Source organism: Bombus huntii, chromosome 4 (genome assembly GCF_024542735.1).
Source record: "Bombus huntii isolate Logan2020A chromosome 4, iyBomHunt1.1, whole genome shotgun sequence".
NCBI lineage: Eukaryota > Metazoa > Arthropoda > Insecta > Hymenoptera > Apidae > Bombus > Bombus huntii.
Window position 1 is genome coordinate 3,584,301 of NC_066241.1, and position 13,857 is coordinate 3,598,157.

General features: G+C 50.1%; 2 protein-coding genes across 3 annotated transcripts in view; both read left to right on the forward strand.

Annotated features, from left to right (window-relative positions):
* LOC126865239 (nose resistant to fluoxetine protein 6-like) overlaps nt 1-13,857 on the forward strand; it is a 221,502-nt gene that overhangs the window by 89,848 nt on the left and 117,797 nt on the right. The gene's annotated exons all lie outside the window — the stretch shown is intronic.
* Nucleotides 1-13,857, forward strand: part of LOC126865247 (uncharacterized) — an 85,978-nt gene that overhangs the window by 38,890 nt on the left and 33,231 nt on the right. The gene's annotated exons all lie outside the window — the stretch shown is intronic.

Consider the following 13,857-nt stretch of genomic DNA (forward strand, 5'->3'; position numbering starts at 1 on the left):
AAACGATTACATAGACACGGTGGAACTGGATTTTTAGGAAGAAAATCGGATCGTCGCGTCGAGTACGAAGGAACACCGGTGCCGTTTATCTAGAGTCGTGTCACGCGATGAAGATGTTCTCGGCGCATAAACGTTTCTCGGAGACGCGCGAGGACCTCGGGGTACACGAAGAGGCGGCTCCCTCGATCCCTAGCGAGGTGTCTACCAGGAACGGGAATAAAGCAGGGAGGGACAAAGAGAAGCTATTAAAATTCGAGCAAACAAACCGCTTCTCCGGTGAAAGAGATGCGGCGAGGATAAAAACAAAGGGAAGAACCAGTCCATCGGGTTTCTTGTCCGATCTGGACGCGGCTCTCTCTCCCCTCTTCCCTCCCCCGCCCTCCGTTCCTCCGAAAAGGCGCATTCTCACGACTTTTCGTGCCAACTCGACGATCGACCATGGACCGTTTCGAACCCCGTCCACGGCGAACGATATCGGGCCGGATACGATAATTTCTCGGGCAACGAACGACCAACTTGACGGAAGACAATCGCCAGATATCTTTTGTCCTCTGGCGTTTTTTTTTTTTTCTCCCGATTCGTGGTTCGCCAGTCGTTTTAAATTCCGAAACGAAGGCCAGCGATGTTCGCGGCGTGGACAAAAACTTGCCGGAAGAGATGTTCGAGTCGAAGGATCGCGTCAACGCGCCGAACTTTCTTCGGTTGTATCGTCTCGAAACTCATCGACGATACGGCTGGCTCCGTTATTAGCCGATCGTTGCGCGTCCCTTTGCCTTTTTCCGTCTTCCACCCGTGCGCACGATCGAGAAGCTCGCGAACGAAAGTCGCTCGCCGATCGAGCGCCTCCGAGCGAATCGATTAGCCTTTTTTCCCAGGACACTCCGAATTGCTCTCTGGACCATCGTGCTTCCTGTTCCTCGATCGCTCCACCGCCTTCGAGGTGAACGTTCTTGCCAAACGGCGACCGAATAGGACGATGCTCTCTCGAATTACGAGCCGTACGAGCCAAGTGCCACCGGACTATGTAACGTCGATTCGAGACGGAGCAACAGCCGGTGGCTCGAAGGGAAAGAAACGAGCAAAAGGAGAAACGTGGGGTGGAGCAGAAGGCAATTTGCGGTGACCGGTTAGGTGGACGAGATTAGCGCTGCCTTCTTCGCTTTAGTCGATATACGCGGCAGCTCCGATTTTTACCGCAGTCTGCCGAAAGCCATCGGAAGGGAGAAAGCGTCAGTGGGTTAAGGCCGACGAGCTACATCCGCGTGGGCGTAGCGGGAACCGTCCATTTCCATAAATATTTATGAAAGTTCGACTTGCACCGAATCGATGTTCCTGTAGCGGATACCGTCGCTGCCGGTGATCGATTTATCGGACGATATTTCCCAATTTAATCTGCCGCGATAGGAAAAATGTCGCGGCGATTCGAACTTAAAGTTGCCGTAAAAATATACAGAAGCAGAGAAAAACGAAATGGAGCAAGAAAAGAGCTCGTTCTTTCTGTTTTCGATACGCGCGAGTATAGGATCGCAGCGGTCGATTCGACGAGGTAGGGATAGGAGCGTGGAGGCGGCCGATTTCAGGACGGAAGTGGAATCCTGGAAACCAGGACAACGATGTCTCTTCGTATCTTTCCGTCTTATTGTATTTGACCAGGTGAAACTGGAAAGGGAACGGCGGCTAGGTAATTTCAATTATGTCGGTCCATTTAATTACCAGCGTCGGAATCGTGGCACGCTGTGCCCGCTTTCGAGACAATTACACCTTCTCTATCTGCCGAAGACAAAAACGTGGATAACCGAGAGACCGTCTATATTCCGTAGCACGATATAAATTTCGTCTCTTCCATTCCTCTCTCTCGTTCGAACCCGTAACCTAAAGGGCTAATTAGCGTGTTCGATCTCCGTTTCTCCGAAACTCCTGCCGTTTCTATTTGCGATTCGCGTAATTAAGCCAGCTGTTCTCGTTGCAAACTCGCAGAGTATGAAACGCACCGCATCCTGCCATAGTATCGACGATGCGTACAATTGGAATTTCGGTCGATGGCAGGTTTCGCGTATCGCGTTCGTACTCGCCGGTGTGGTTCGCTTGTTAAACTCGTGCACGCCAGGTTGATCGATATCGTCATCGGACACGATCGAGCGAGACGAAACGACCGGCGGTTCTGCTATCGACGGCTCAACTCTCGCAACTCGGCTTGGTATTATCGATATTAGCGTCGATTACGTAAAAGTAAAAGAAAGAAAAAAGGGACGAAGCGAGGCAGTTACGCGAAAGACACGCAGACGCTTTTCGTTCTCTCGTTTATCTCGTTAAACGTTGGACAAGCGCGGAAATAAAATTACCGGCTTTTTTCTCGGCGCGATCGTTTTAATAACAGTGGTAAATAACGCGACCGAGCTTTCGCGAACGCGTAAAACGTTCGGCGATGTAATTGAATCGCGAGGTCGGCGAGGAACCGACCGGACCGTTAGCGTAGACACGTCGATGGAGCAGCTGCTCTGGAAGCTGCTTAATAAAGGAATCGAGGCAGCCCGTGCTACGCGAAACGAATCTAATTGTACGTGAAAGTTTGGCCCTCGTTCGTCGAAACCGTCAAACTTTGTCGGCAAGAATTTCTCTGTATTCGAATTTTATTATTTTACGTTGCTACGTTCGTTGCAACGTTCCCACAAATGAAATATTCTCTCTCACGTTTGACGCGTAATGGAGACTGATAAGTCCGTATTCTGCAAGGTAATCGCGTCGAGCGCCACGTAACGCAACGACTCGACGACTCGAAAACGCGTGGCATCCAGAGAAAAATCTCTCTTTCTGTCTGTCGTAATCGCTTTGATCGTCGAACGAGCATGACACGGCTGTTATCGAGGAAACTAGCTGCAACGTAATGACAACCGGTTACGAGCAGCGTAGAAACGCGATATTCCAACGTACTATGTTGGAAACATTGTTGCGGCACCTGGATCGGATATTGATTCGCAAATATAATTGTTCTCGGTTTAATGGCTTGCTGAAACTCCGAGCAACTCGCTCGTGTCGAACTTGTCAACTTGTCGGAAGCGTGCAACCATTCCAGTCGATATTTCGCGATCGAAAAGGGAAAATTACGGGGAATATGATCGGTTACGAGACGCGCAGTTGCGCGACGCCGATCGACAATTATTCGACTGATTACTAAACCGGAGACAAAGCGAGTTCTCTGGCTGAAAATTGAACCTCCGAAACGGGTTTCCATTTAGAAAGGGCGAACGCGTTCACTTCGGTAACTTGGACAATTCTGCGCTCGGTAAATCTCCCGTCGTTTGTATCGATACGCGAAAACCTTTGCACGATATTTCCTGCTTCGCGTATCGACGATCGTCGACTCGTCGAAATGAAAAGGAAAATTTGATATCTTTTGCTTCGTAGTTGTTTCATCGTGTCGATGGAACAGCCGAGTTTCTTCCGGAAATTACACCAAACGCGATTTACCGAAGGAACGATCGCGCGAATATGCGACGCGTGGAAACTTTTTCCCAATATTTCATCGACACTCGACGATTCTCATCGTCAACGCGACTCGTCTTACGTTTCCACTCGTGACTGCAAAGTATCGCGGCGTAATCACAGCAACAGGAAATGTAACGTAGAGTGGAAAAAAGTGTATCTGACAGGAAGCTTTCCTCTTATTACGGCAGGATGAGATAATTGGAGCGTTACTCGCCGCCAAGTGGTCGCGATTTTAATTGCGCGAAACGCACAACGAACGAACGAACGCAAAACTGGCACAGAAACTGGCTGCCACTTTGTTCGACCACGCTTCTCCTCTTACAATTAGTAAGAAGCGGAACGAATCCACTATGGGTGATCCCATTGCCATAGAAAACGTTTCGCGGAATATCAGCAAACGATCGTGGAACGAAGACTCGACGGTTTACACGGAAACGATCGATGAGCGATCGAGCGTAGAAACGACGGGACCAGCAGCTGGATCCGAAGGAACGACATCGTCGTTTAGTGGCAAAGGTGCAGGTCCATCGGAACTTGGATTTAATTGCTTCGTTACCGTTACCGCTCCTGCTCGTTTCCAGCCGAGCAAAAAGCAAAGAACAACGCGAACGGCGGATGGAGGGAGAGGGTGGAAGAGGGAGGAGACAAGAAGCTATGAATGAAAACGAAGTGGGCAGTGAATGGTATTCCGCGGCCGCGAACCACCGAGCGTAAAGATCGTCGTTACGTATCCGTGTTTATGTCGCGTCGCAGGCCGGTTCTCGTTAAAACGCAAAAGGGTTAGAGAAGAGGAAAAAGCTCGTTACGTCTGGACCGTGTACTGTGTCGCGATTAATCTTGTTAATAGGGGAAGATAACGAACGACGGACAGTCGATTAGTCTCATTGATTAATACGCCTTCGATAAAGGCTGATCGATTAGCTCTTGATTAAACAGCCCCTTATCGATGCTGGAGCGTTTCCAATAGCCTCTTGCTTCGTGCTCTGTTTGTTTCGATAACGTAACGATAACGGTGAGAACGTCGTCGTTGCTCGTAGTACAACGATCAATTATTAGCCGCACTGCTAACAACGTTGCGTAGGGCATCGTTAAACGAGACGATCGTGAAATTTGTCTAAACATCCGCCCGATCGTCGCGTCGAAGTATCGCCGATAATTTATCTTAATTACCGAGAAACGAGTCGGCAAATAGTTTTAAACGATCAGCTTTTGCAAAGTGGTGGAGATAAGGTTTATCGGATTGGATCGCCGCCAAGGTGTACAGAGTGTCTTGTTTCGATCAATTATCGGAAATATTTTGAAAGGCACGATTAGCGGAAGAAACTGAAAAGCGTAAATAGATTAAAAAGGCTGCACCCCTCTGCGCTATCGATCAAGCTCGTTCCACTGAACGCGCGAGTTTCAACGTGCAGCGACTCCAACTTTTCCATCTATTCTTCAGCGATCGTTCGATAACAACTTCGAGTTCCAGATCGTTCCAAATTATTCACGCCGTTATGGACGAAGCGACGCGTCCGAGGGCCGGTGTAAGGCTTCCTCTCGACCTTCTGCATCGGTCGTTACGGTAATTCCGCGACCAATGTGGCTGAGCGGCAGCAAAACCCGTGGAAGCCGTCGATATCGCGGAATAAAATAAGATCGTGAAGGAAGAGGAGGAGGAGGAGGAGGGGGAGGGCTCGTAAACGCGAAACGTACAAGACTCTGATAACGATAACGTAGCCGCATAAAGGCATCCTGGCTAGTTCCTGGTCAGATAATATTTGCCGAGCGACCGTCGCGATTTATCTGAAATTTACGTATACGCGCCTTGACCTAACCTTACCTTTTCGCTCGACCGACCGCTCGTTTTACCCGAGACTCGATCAGCGTAGAAATTTTTATCGATTTTGCTCGCAAGATCAGATGCTTTCGATTTACAGCCATACCGACGTTCTAACGCATAAATACCGTAATATAATTCGGATATTGGAAACGTAGAGCATCGGCCACCGTACGGAGGATAATTTTATCCTTTTCATCGCCAATCTTTTTCATCGCCAAGCAGAGTCCCCGACAATGTTAAAATAACGGAGGAATTACTGGATGGGAGATCGAGCTCTTACGCTCGATAATGACGGTATTTAACAGCTATTGGCGAGAGAAGCCCCGCGTAATATCGAACGGCGAGCGCGGTAATAAACGCAAAGCGGCCGCTTCTTGCCTTAAAGTCGTTTAATCGTATTAAATTAAAATGCCTAGCCACCGGTCGAATCGTCCAGAAGCAGACGACCGTGTGGGAGTGAGAGCGGGATGATATAACGTATAAATAACAAAAGGATGACGATAATCGACGGTGGATATGTTCTGGTATACGGACAGAGGTTGTTTGCTCGTCGTTTGCTACCGCGACAAACCAGGGTCTCGCTCGTCAGATAGTCGATGAATCAACACGCTTCTTGGTAACGAGCACGCGGTCCACATCGTGTCCTGCCTTCATCCTGCCATGATCCTTGGGATTTGTAACGGAAGGATTCGGGGAGACCCAGCGTATGTTCTATGATTGATTGTCAGTCGGTGTGCTGTCGATAAAATCACCGGTGAACATTTTATACATTTCCCACCGACTGACTTTGTACACTTTGTACGATGCAAGACTAGTCGTTGGCTGTTCGACGATAACACGATATCGTCGATACGACGAGGTTAATGGGTTCGTTTGTTGGAAATTTATCGACGACCCGACCAGCGACCTATCGGTCGACGATTAAGAACGAACGTAATTCTAGTTCCTAAATAGCAAAAACAGTCACCGGGTAAGTTAACTTTCGTGTCATCTTTTCAGAGGAAAATTCTAGAAACTCTATCCAATGCCAAGCAGTAGGCAATAATACCGCGAAGCTTATCGAAGAACGTTTCTACCGCGTTGCCGATCTTCGCGAAGGTTGTAATACGAGCTTCCGTTCGTGATTCCATCGACGTCACGCTTTTCTCTGTAATATGCATTACGAATTAGTAACAGACGCCCACGAAACAGCTTCGTGACGCGTCCGATTTGCCCCAAACACCCACCGATGTTACGCGAGAGGAAGAGACGGATCTCTATGGACCGACCGCGGCATTCTTTTTCCCTGCGGACCGGTACATTACGCGAGCGAGCGAGACACGCCGATCGATTCGGCACATCGCGCTCGTCTCTAACTTTCGCGTATTTGCAACAAGGCCAAGACCGCGTGGAACGTCGTTAGAACCCGTTTTTCGAAACGACGTAATGCGTTTTCCTTCTCGGTTAAAGCTACCGAACTAGGTTGAGTTTGTCTCCTATTTCGCTCTCTGCAAATCTTCGTCCAGATCAAATCCATTTCAATCGCGGAAACCTCCGTGTCTTTTTTCTTCCTTCAACTTCTTTATCTTACCGTTCCGTAATTTCTCTTGCCGTAATTTCTTTCTACTCTTTTTCACCTGCACGCCGTCTTAAACGGCGACTACGCGAAGATTTAATACGTCGCAAGAACAGTCAGGCAAAGTAATTACCTACGCAACTTGGAGCTTAAGTTTCAGCAAAACTAACGGCAACTTGTGGACACCAGGGCCGGAACTTCTATTTCACCGCGTGGCGGACATTCGTTTCCGTCTGTGCGGCCGATAACGCTCTCGTGTAAACGAGGCAAACAGAGACGGCGCGCGGCTTTTACGCGCAGATTTACCACTATCGCGCGCCCATTAAATTTACGTCCATCCCGGTGTCGCCCTTTTTTCCGCCGAGCTAGCCCTCCCACTCGCCCTTTATTTCAACTCGTCCGCACGAGTGGGTGTGTGTCGTTTTCCCTGCGCCTCGACTCACTCGAGCCGCCTCTCTCGCAGACGTTTTGCCAACAACCGTCCGCTCCATCCGCGAGGAAGAGTAAAAAGCGTCGTTCCGCCTGCAAAGATCACAGAGGTTTTCTTCGTTGGCCGCCGCGATTCGCCTCGACGCTGTTCGAGCTCGCGTCGTTCTCGTCGCGTATACATTAACGCGACAGATCACGTAGGAGGAATCGTCCTTTGCAGGGAACGCCACGTTGCTTCGCTCCCCTTGGATTTTATCGTGGCTATGGAAACTAGCTGGTAAACCAGGATCAGGCGCGTAAAATTAGAGAATTTGTTCGCGTCTCTTGGTCGCTGTTCTTCTTTCCCGTCCAACGAACTACGAAATTTCTCTAACCTAGGCGAGATTGGCAACGACGCTGTAACGAATGGCAACTGGATAATAGCGGAAAGGATCGGAATAGCGAAAATATAAAAGCAACTCGCCGGTAAGACGAGTTTGGTTACCCGCGATCGCGATGTCCGTGCTCGGAAATTTCTGTAAAATCGATCAAACGCGCGATTATATATCTTTTTATTACCGCTGTTACGTCGGGCGACGCTCTATCTAGACCAGGCCACACACCGCGAGCAAAACGGGAACCAGATGTCCGCTCGTCCTTACTGCGTACCCTCGATGGTCTCAAGGTCCCATCGTAAATCTCGGGAATTCGCTAGCTACGGTCCTTCGGACCGAACAAACGTCTCTTTACCGAATCGTTTCCAAAGCTCGTCGTTACTACGGAAAAGTTAGTTTTCTCGCGTACGATGCTTCCCACTAGCAACTCTCTCTCGGGGGCGGTTAGCACCCTTCCTCGCCAACCAACCTAGAACGTTAACCAATTGACAGCGAAGTATTTCCCTCGCTCTCCCAATGAAACCTTGCCCTTGACAAATCGGCTCTTTCTTGTAGATTAGACCCACCCACGACCAGCTTTCCTCCGACACAGCATCGTCACTTTACCTCACTTATTCTTTGTCGTTGGAACAGTCAGCGTGTCATTAACGGGTTTCTATCCTTAAATCAATCACTTATGTAACTTATACGCACGCATCAGTGTAATTATCTTCTCTACAATGTTGTTGGAATAAACATTAATTTACACCTGTTAATTCGTATAACCTCGATCGAAACACCTCTATTATCGTAACAGAAATCAGGGGATCAAATCATTTTCCTCCTTTTCCGAACGTCAGGCGGCGAATGCATAACGCGAGCTATTCAAATATAAATATTCGTTCGAAAGTAAACCTGATAAACCGTCGCTGTTCAGGGAGTTCGACGACGAAGATGTGAAACTTGCTGGAAATGAAAAACCGAAGGACAGCGGCGAACGGGAGCGCAGTTTGCCGCGAGTTCCGCTAGCTTGGGAATACTCGAAACTTCTGGCAAGTCAGCGAGGACAGGCAGGCGAGTTTGAAACGATCGAGAAGTTTGAATTTCAATTTGAAACTGAAGGAAACGAATCGAAGAGATTCGTCGGCCAAGCGCTGAAAATCGTCTCGAACAGTTTCTCCTCTCTCGTTCTACGATACTCTCGTTCGGTGCAAGTGCGAACAGGACGAGCGAAAGAAGAGGTAAATTCTCGGAACTCGTTCGTGGCGATCAACTCGATCGGCGCATGGAAATTTGACGTAACTCGGCGAGAGGCACCTCGAGCGTCGCACGGTCCAGCGAGCGAGCAACGGCTAATGCACGCGTACAACGCGCCCCACCGCGCTTCGTGTAGGAGTAGAAAGTTGCTATTGTGCCTGGATCTGGTTTTATATAAATAGCTGCACTCTCGGGGCTCGATCCGTGCCTCGAGTTTCCGCCGAATAATGAAATAATACGTTTCTCGTTAAATCGCTTTACCATCTTCTCTCAAGGAGGTCGTCGTATTACGTCGCCGCTAATTTCATCGAAAACGACGATCGATCGTTCGCTTATCTCCGTTCTCCTGTCGATGGTCCATCGCTTACGAAGGCTGAGCGCGCAAAAATAAACCCGCTCCATCTCGTCTCATCCGGTCGCGGCGAATATTTCTTATCGCCTCGGGGAAATTTTCACAACGTCAGAGTTGACCCAGAGTCGGTGACTTTTCCCCGTCGAACGAGGAGGAGGAGGAGCGAACTGCTTTGAGATTCACGAGTTGCAGATGGAAGAACGGTCGTGGTAGTTTATCGCGGTCGTCGCTGATGGTTCTCGCGCGTTCATCAGGCGAGTAACGGCCCGTGATGCGATGACCCGTTGTTTCGATGGAGAACGCGCACTCGAAACGTGCCAGGCATTTCCGTGGAACGGCGCACGGGCAATATCGGCGAGTCGAGTGTTTTTCAAACAAGAGGAGAGCGAGCGAAGGCCGTCCGCCGCGAAAGTTTCCGCTGCGCTGCTTTTCCCTCGATGCGCCGTATTTTCGTGCCCTCGTTTCCTCGCAGGACCGAATGCCGCGGTCACCTCGACGATTCAAGGTCGAGTCAACGCGCGCCAGATTCCAATTCGCCAAGATCTCTTTTCGAAGATTCCAACGTGTCGTCTCGCGTCTCGTTTCTTTCGCGCGTTTGCCCGCCAACGAATCCCAAAGTTCGCAGCAAAGTGGCCAATACGAACGTAACACCGTGCGATTCGATTTGCCTGCTGTTCCCTGGCAGCGGCGCGGGTCAGTTGGCTAACAGCGGTTTCGCAACGATCGCGTTTCACGGAAGCCTCGCGGTCCCGTCCGATTCACCGAATAGCCTGATCGGACCAACATATGGCTAACGGTGGCGGGTCGTGGACGTTGGAGGCCACACGGCCAAGCTTCGCGCTACGCGTGCGGTTGCAGAGCGCGAGCCAGCGATGCTTGTTCGCGCCACTTTTTCCCCGAACGGATCGGCTTGCGCTCAATTTGTTGCCATAAATAACGTAGAAATTCAGGTAGACGAAGGGGAAGGGGAGACCGGGGTATCGCGTACCGGTCTCTCTGGATCTAGTCGCGGTTTCAGCTCACGACGAGGCAAAACCGCTGCTCGATCGTCCAAGTAATCTGTTGGAAGCGTGTCGTACGGTCGATTTCCCTTTCAGATCGGCGATCGTATATCTCTCGGGCCGGCCGCGTGATTAGAATCGTAAAATCGTCGTGTATCGCAGCGGACGGCCGAGTCGGTTTTATGGACGCTCGTTTTACGCGCGCCCCACCTAGCCAGCGCCGCGGTTACGTGCGTGTCCGTGCGCGCGCCTTACCGGTTTTCTCGATTTCTGCCATCCAATACGACCCGTTATTTCGTCATGGATTTAGATACGCGAGAAACGAGCCGTTTCTTAACGCTGCCCACCCAAGGACGGCTCTTTGCAGCCTGAATCGCGACACATCGATATCGATAAGGTATCGAAGCGTTGCCCGGACTCTGTCGCTTGTACGCTCGCGTACGCGTTGCGCGGTTTTTCTTGCCAACGATGTTTTAATGTCTCGACTCTGCGTAAAAGCCGCCGTACCGCGAAGAAACGTAACGCTCCATTTAGAAGGAACGAAAATGACACGATTACCTCGCTAACACTTTCACCTACCGCGAGCGTATCTGTACCACGCTGAACTTTACTCGATGCTGGGTGAGCCGCTCGGAAGCCGCGTCCATCCACTTTGTAAATTCAAAACCGTGTTTTCGACTTTCTCTAAAAAATTGTACGTACGTTTCTTCGTTCTACCCTCGTACGATAAATACGCGTGCGATGGCAAATTACGCGTTCGTTTTTTTTGGAAAGATCCGCTCGACCGCGGCTGCTTAGTTTGAATTTCCAGGCAGTCCGTTAGTCGGCGGTAAAACGAAACATCCTGAAAACAAAAGTGATCCGCGCGATGAAAAGGCCTCGAGCAGATATCAAGGTATATAGGCTACTAGGTCGAACGTGCTTCTTCTTGGTTAATCGCGGTTTCTTCGCCCATACTTTTCGTCCTCGTTCTGGTCATTGTCGCGCAAGGATGCTACACGTTTGCGTCGGTTGGAAGTAAGTCGTGGCATCGATGCTCGGAAGGCCGAACCGGCGACGCGTCTTTGCCTTGGTCGATAAATGTCGGCTAGCCGCGAAATCGAATCTTCGACGGGGAATCGCCGAGAAAAAGCCGATCGTCGATGTGGCGATACGAGAAAACCGATCGCGTCGAGAAACTCTCGTCCTATTCCCGGTCTATTTGTTTGCGTGGCCGTTATCCGCGGAGGAATCTCGTCCGAAACCGTTTCGCTGTTTTCTCCGGATCCGGGGAAATTTCGTGGGAACGAGCGAACCGGAAAGATCGTCGAGCGAAAACGCTTCTCGAGGAAATGTCGCGTAGAATCGTACGGCGGAATCGATGGCCGATCTCTTCCGAGACGCTCCAGCGATTCGTCGGTATCGTTGTGTGAAATTTGCGTCCTAAGTATTATATTTATATCGGGAGAATAGCTGGGAATGTACTTGTAGGAAAGTGGAGATCGTTAACGTTGGTGAGAGAAGAAACGTTTCGAACTACGTGTACGCGAAGCCACCTGCAAACCGATAACACGAGGGAAATATTTAATAAGTTTAATTACTTCCCGGATTCGCGGCGGTTCTGCCGGAAGTCGGTAAACGAGCGATAGCGATTGTCAGGGTAACTGTCGGAACAAAAGGCAAGGAAGGCGTTAATCGCGGTTTCGGTTCGAATGGATTCGCGAAGCTTTCCTCGATGATCGGATGAATGGAAAGGGCGTAAAAAGAAAAGAGAAAAGAAAAATGGACGGGGAAAATTAATTTCCTTAACGAGATTTCGAGCCGCGCGATTAAACGCGGCAGAGACGTCGACCGCGATATTCCAGCGAGGATAAATTATACGTGGAGCGTGGAGAGGTTCCTCGCGACGAGCGGTAGATCCGGGGCAAGCAAAAAAACGTGGAAAAAAAGCTTATAGAGGAAACGGCCGATAAAAATGGCCAAGTTCTTCGCGTCTAAGGAATCCCGCTTGGCAAGGTCGGGAAACGACCTAGCCGCCGGCTATGGCACTCTTTTGCCTTCGTATTGGTACGCGAACGTGCATCTATTTCCACGAGTGCTCGCGCTAGAAAGACGACCTAACCCCTCTTCGCGTCGTTTCGCGTCGATCGCGATACAAACGGGCAGCTTGCTACCGATTAATTGGAAATTTACAAAAACTCGGGAAAAAGTGCAAAGCGAGCGAATAAAGCAACGCCTATCGTATCGGCTATCTGTCCACGACGCAGAGAGTAGGAATATCTGTAGGCGAAATATGGCGATTTCAACGGCCCTGGCCGATATTATTCGGAGAATAAACTGGAAAAGCCGAAGATTAACGTGGCTGAGTTTCCAGATCGACTTCGTTATCCGGTTACGCGCGCGTTCCAACGATCTTACGTAACGTCGGGGAAGTAGCGGAGTGGCGTTCTGCGATCGCCTGGCAACGGTCGAGGCAAAGCGCACTATCGAGAACATTCGGACGATTCCGTTTTCCATCCGAAAACTAGCTGTAACCAGGCTGTAACCCGTCGACGGCCGATGGAAACTCGGATACGAATTTTAATTACGCCTTTGTCTCTGGCTCGTAGATCGAACTGTCGCTTTCGAACACGGAGCCTGGCATTGTTCCGCGAGAATCGCTGTCTACCGTTCCTCTCCGATGGACACGTTGAACCTTAACGAGGTTGCAGCGATAGCGATATTGTTAATTGTTCGATCAAACAATCGCCGGTACGCTGTTAATTCTCGCAGCGTGGTCTATCGTACGATCTCACCGCGCTGCAGACCAAGTTCGACTCGTTGGCGATCGGAAATCGCACGCAAATATTTGCAGCAAATACGGGCGATCGCGGAGCTAGAGGGAATCGCGCGACCTTTCCGGTCAAAGCTAGAGGGTTATCGTTTCGGCGAGCAAGTTTAGACCGGTTATCGGAAAGCGCTTGAATTCGTCGAACGACGCGACGAGTTTCGCCGAACTCTGTGCGCGCTCGCGACTGAAATGCTGTCGCCTCGCTCGCGTTTTCATCGCGTTCGACGTCACGCACCGAATGGAAATTCCAAATGGAAATAATCTCCGAACGACTCTCTCGCCGTCGAGAGATTTACTCGAATTCGTATTCGCACAGGGACACCCGGTAAACGGAGAGTTGGAGGTTGCGTCGGTAGTCGCGCGGAGACGTTTCTCTCGCAAACCGCGTTAACCCTCGTTTAAATATCAAACGAGTTACACGACGCGGCGTATCGGGAAATTTACAGCGCGAGGTCGCCAGCGAAACGTTCGAGGAAAGCCGATAAAATCGAGTGGTTCGAGCACGGCAGCAGTTAGAATAATTAGCTAGAAGCTAGAGTCGCGGTGAGACGAAGGAAATTAAGTCGGCACGATCGGATGGTTCGCTCTCGCGTTTTCGATACCGGTCGGAGTCCGTTTCAATTTTCCAGGTCTAGAGAAACGTCGCCGATGAATCTGAAACGTCTTTTCGATCGATCGTACAAAGCACGCTTGTCCCGTTCTTCTTTAGAACGCCTCGATATTCTATGCGGAGAACGTTCACGCGACAGCTTATTGGAACGCGACGTCGCTCGATTTCCATTTATTTCTACCG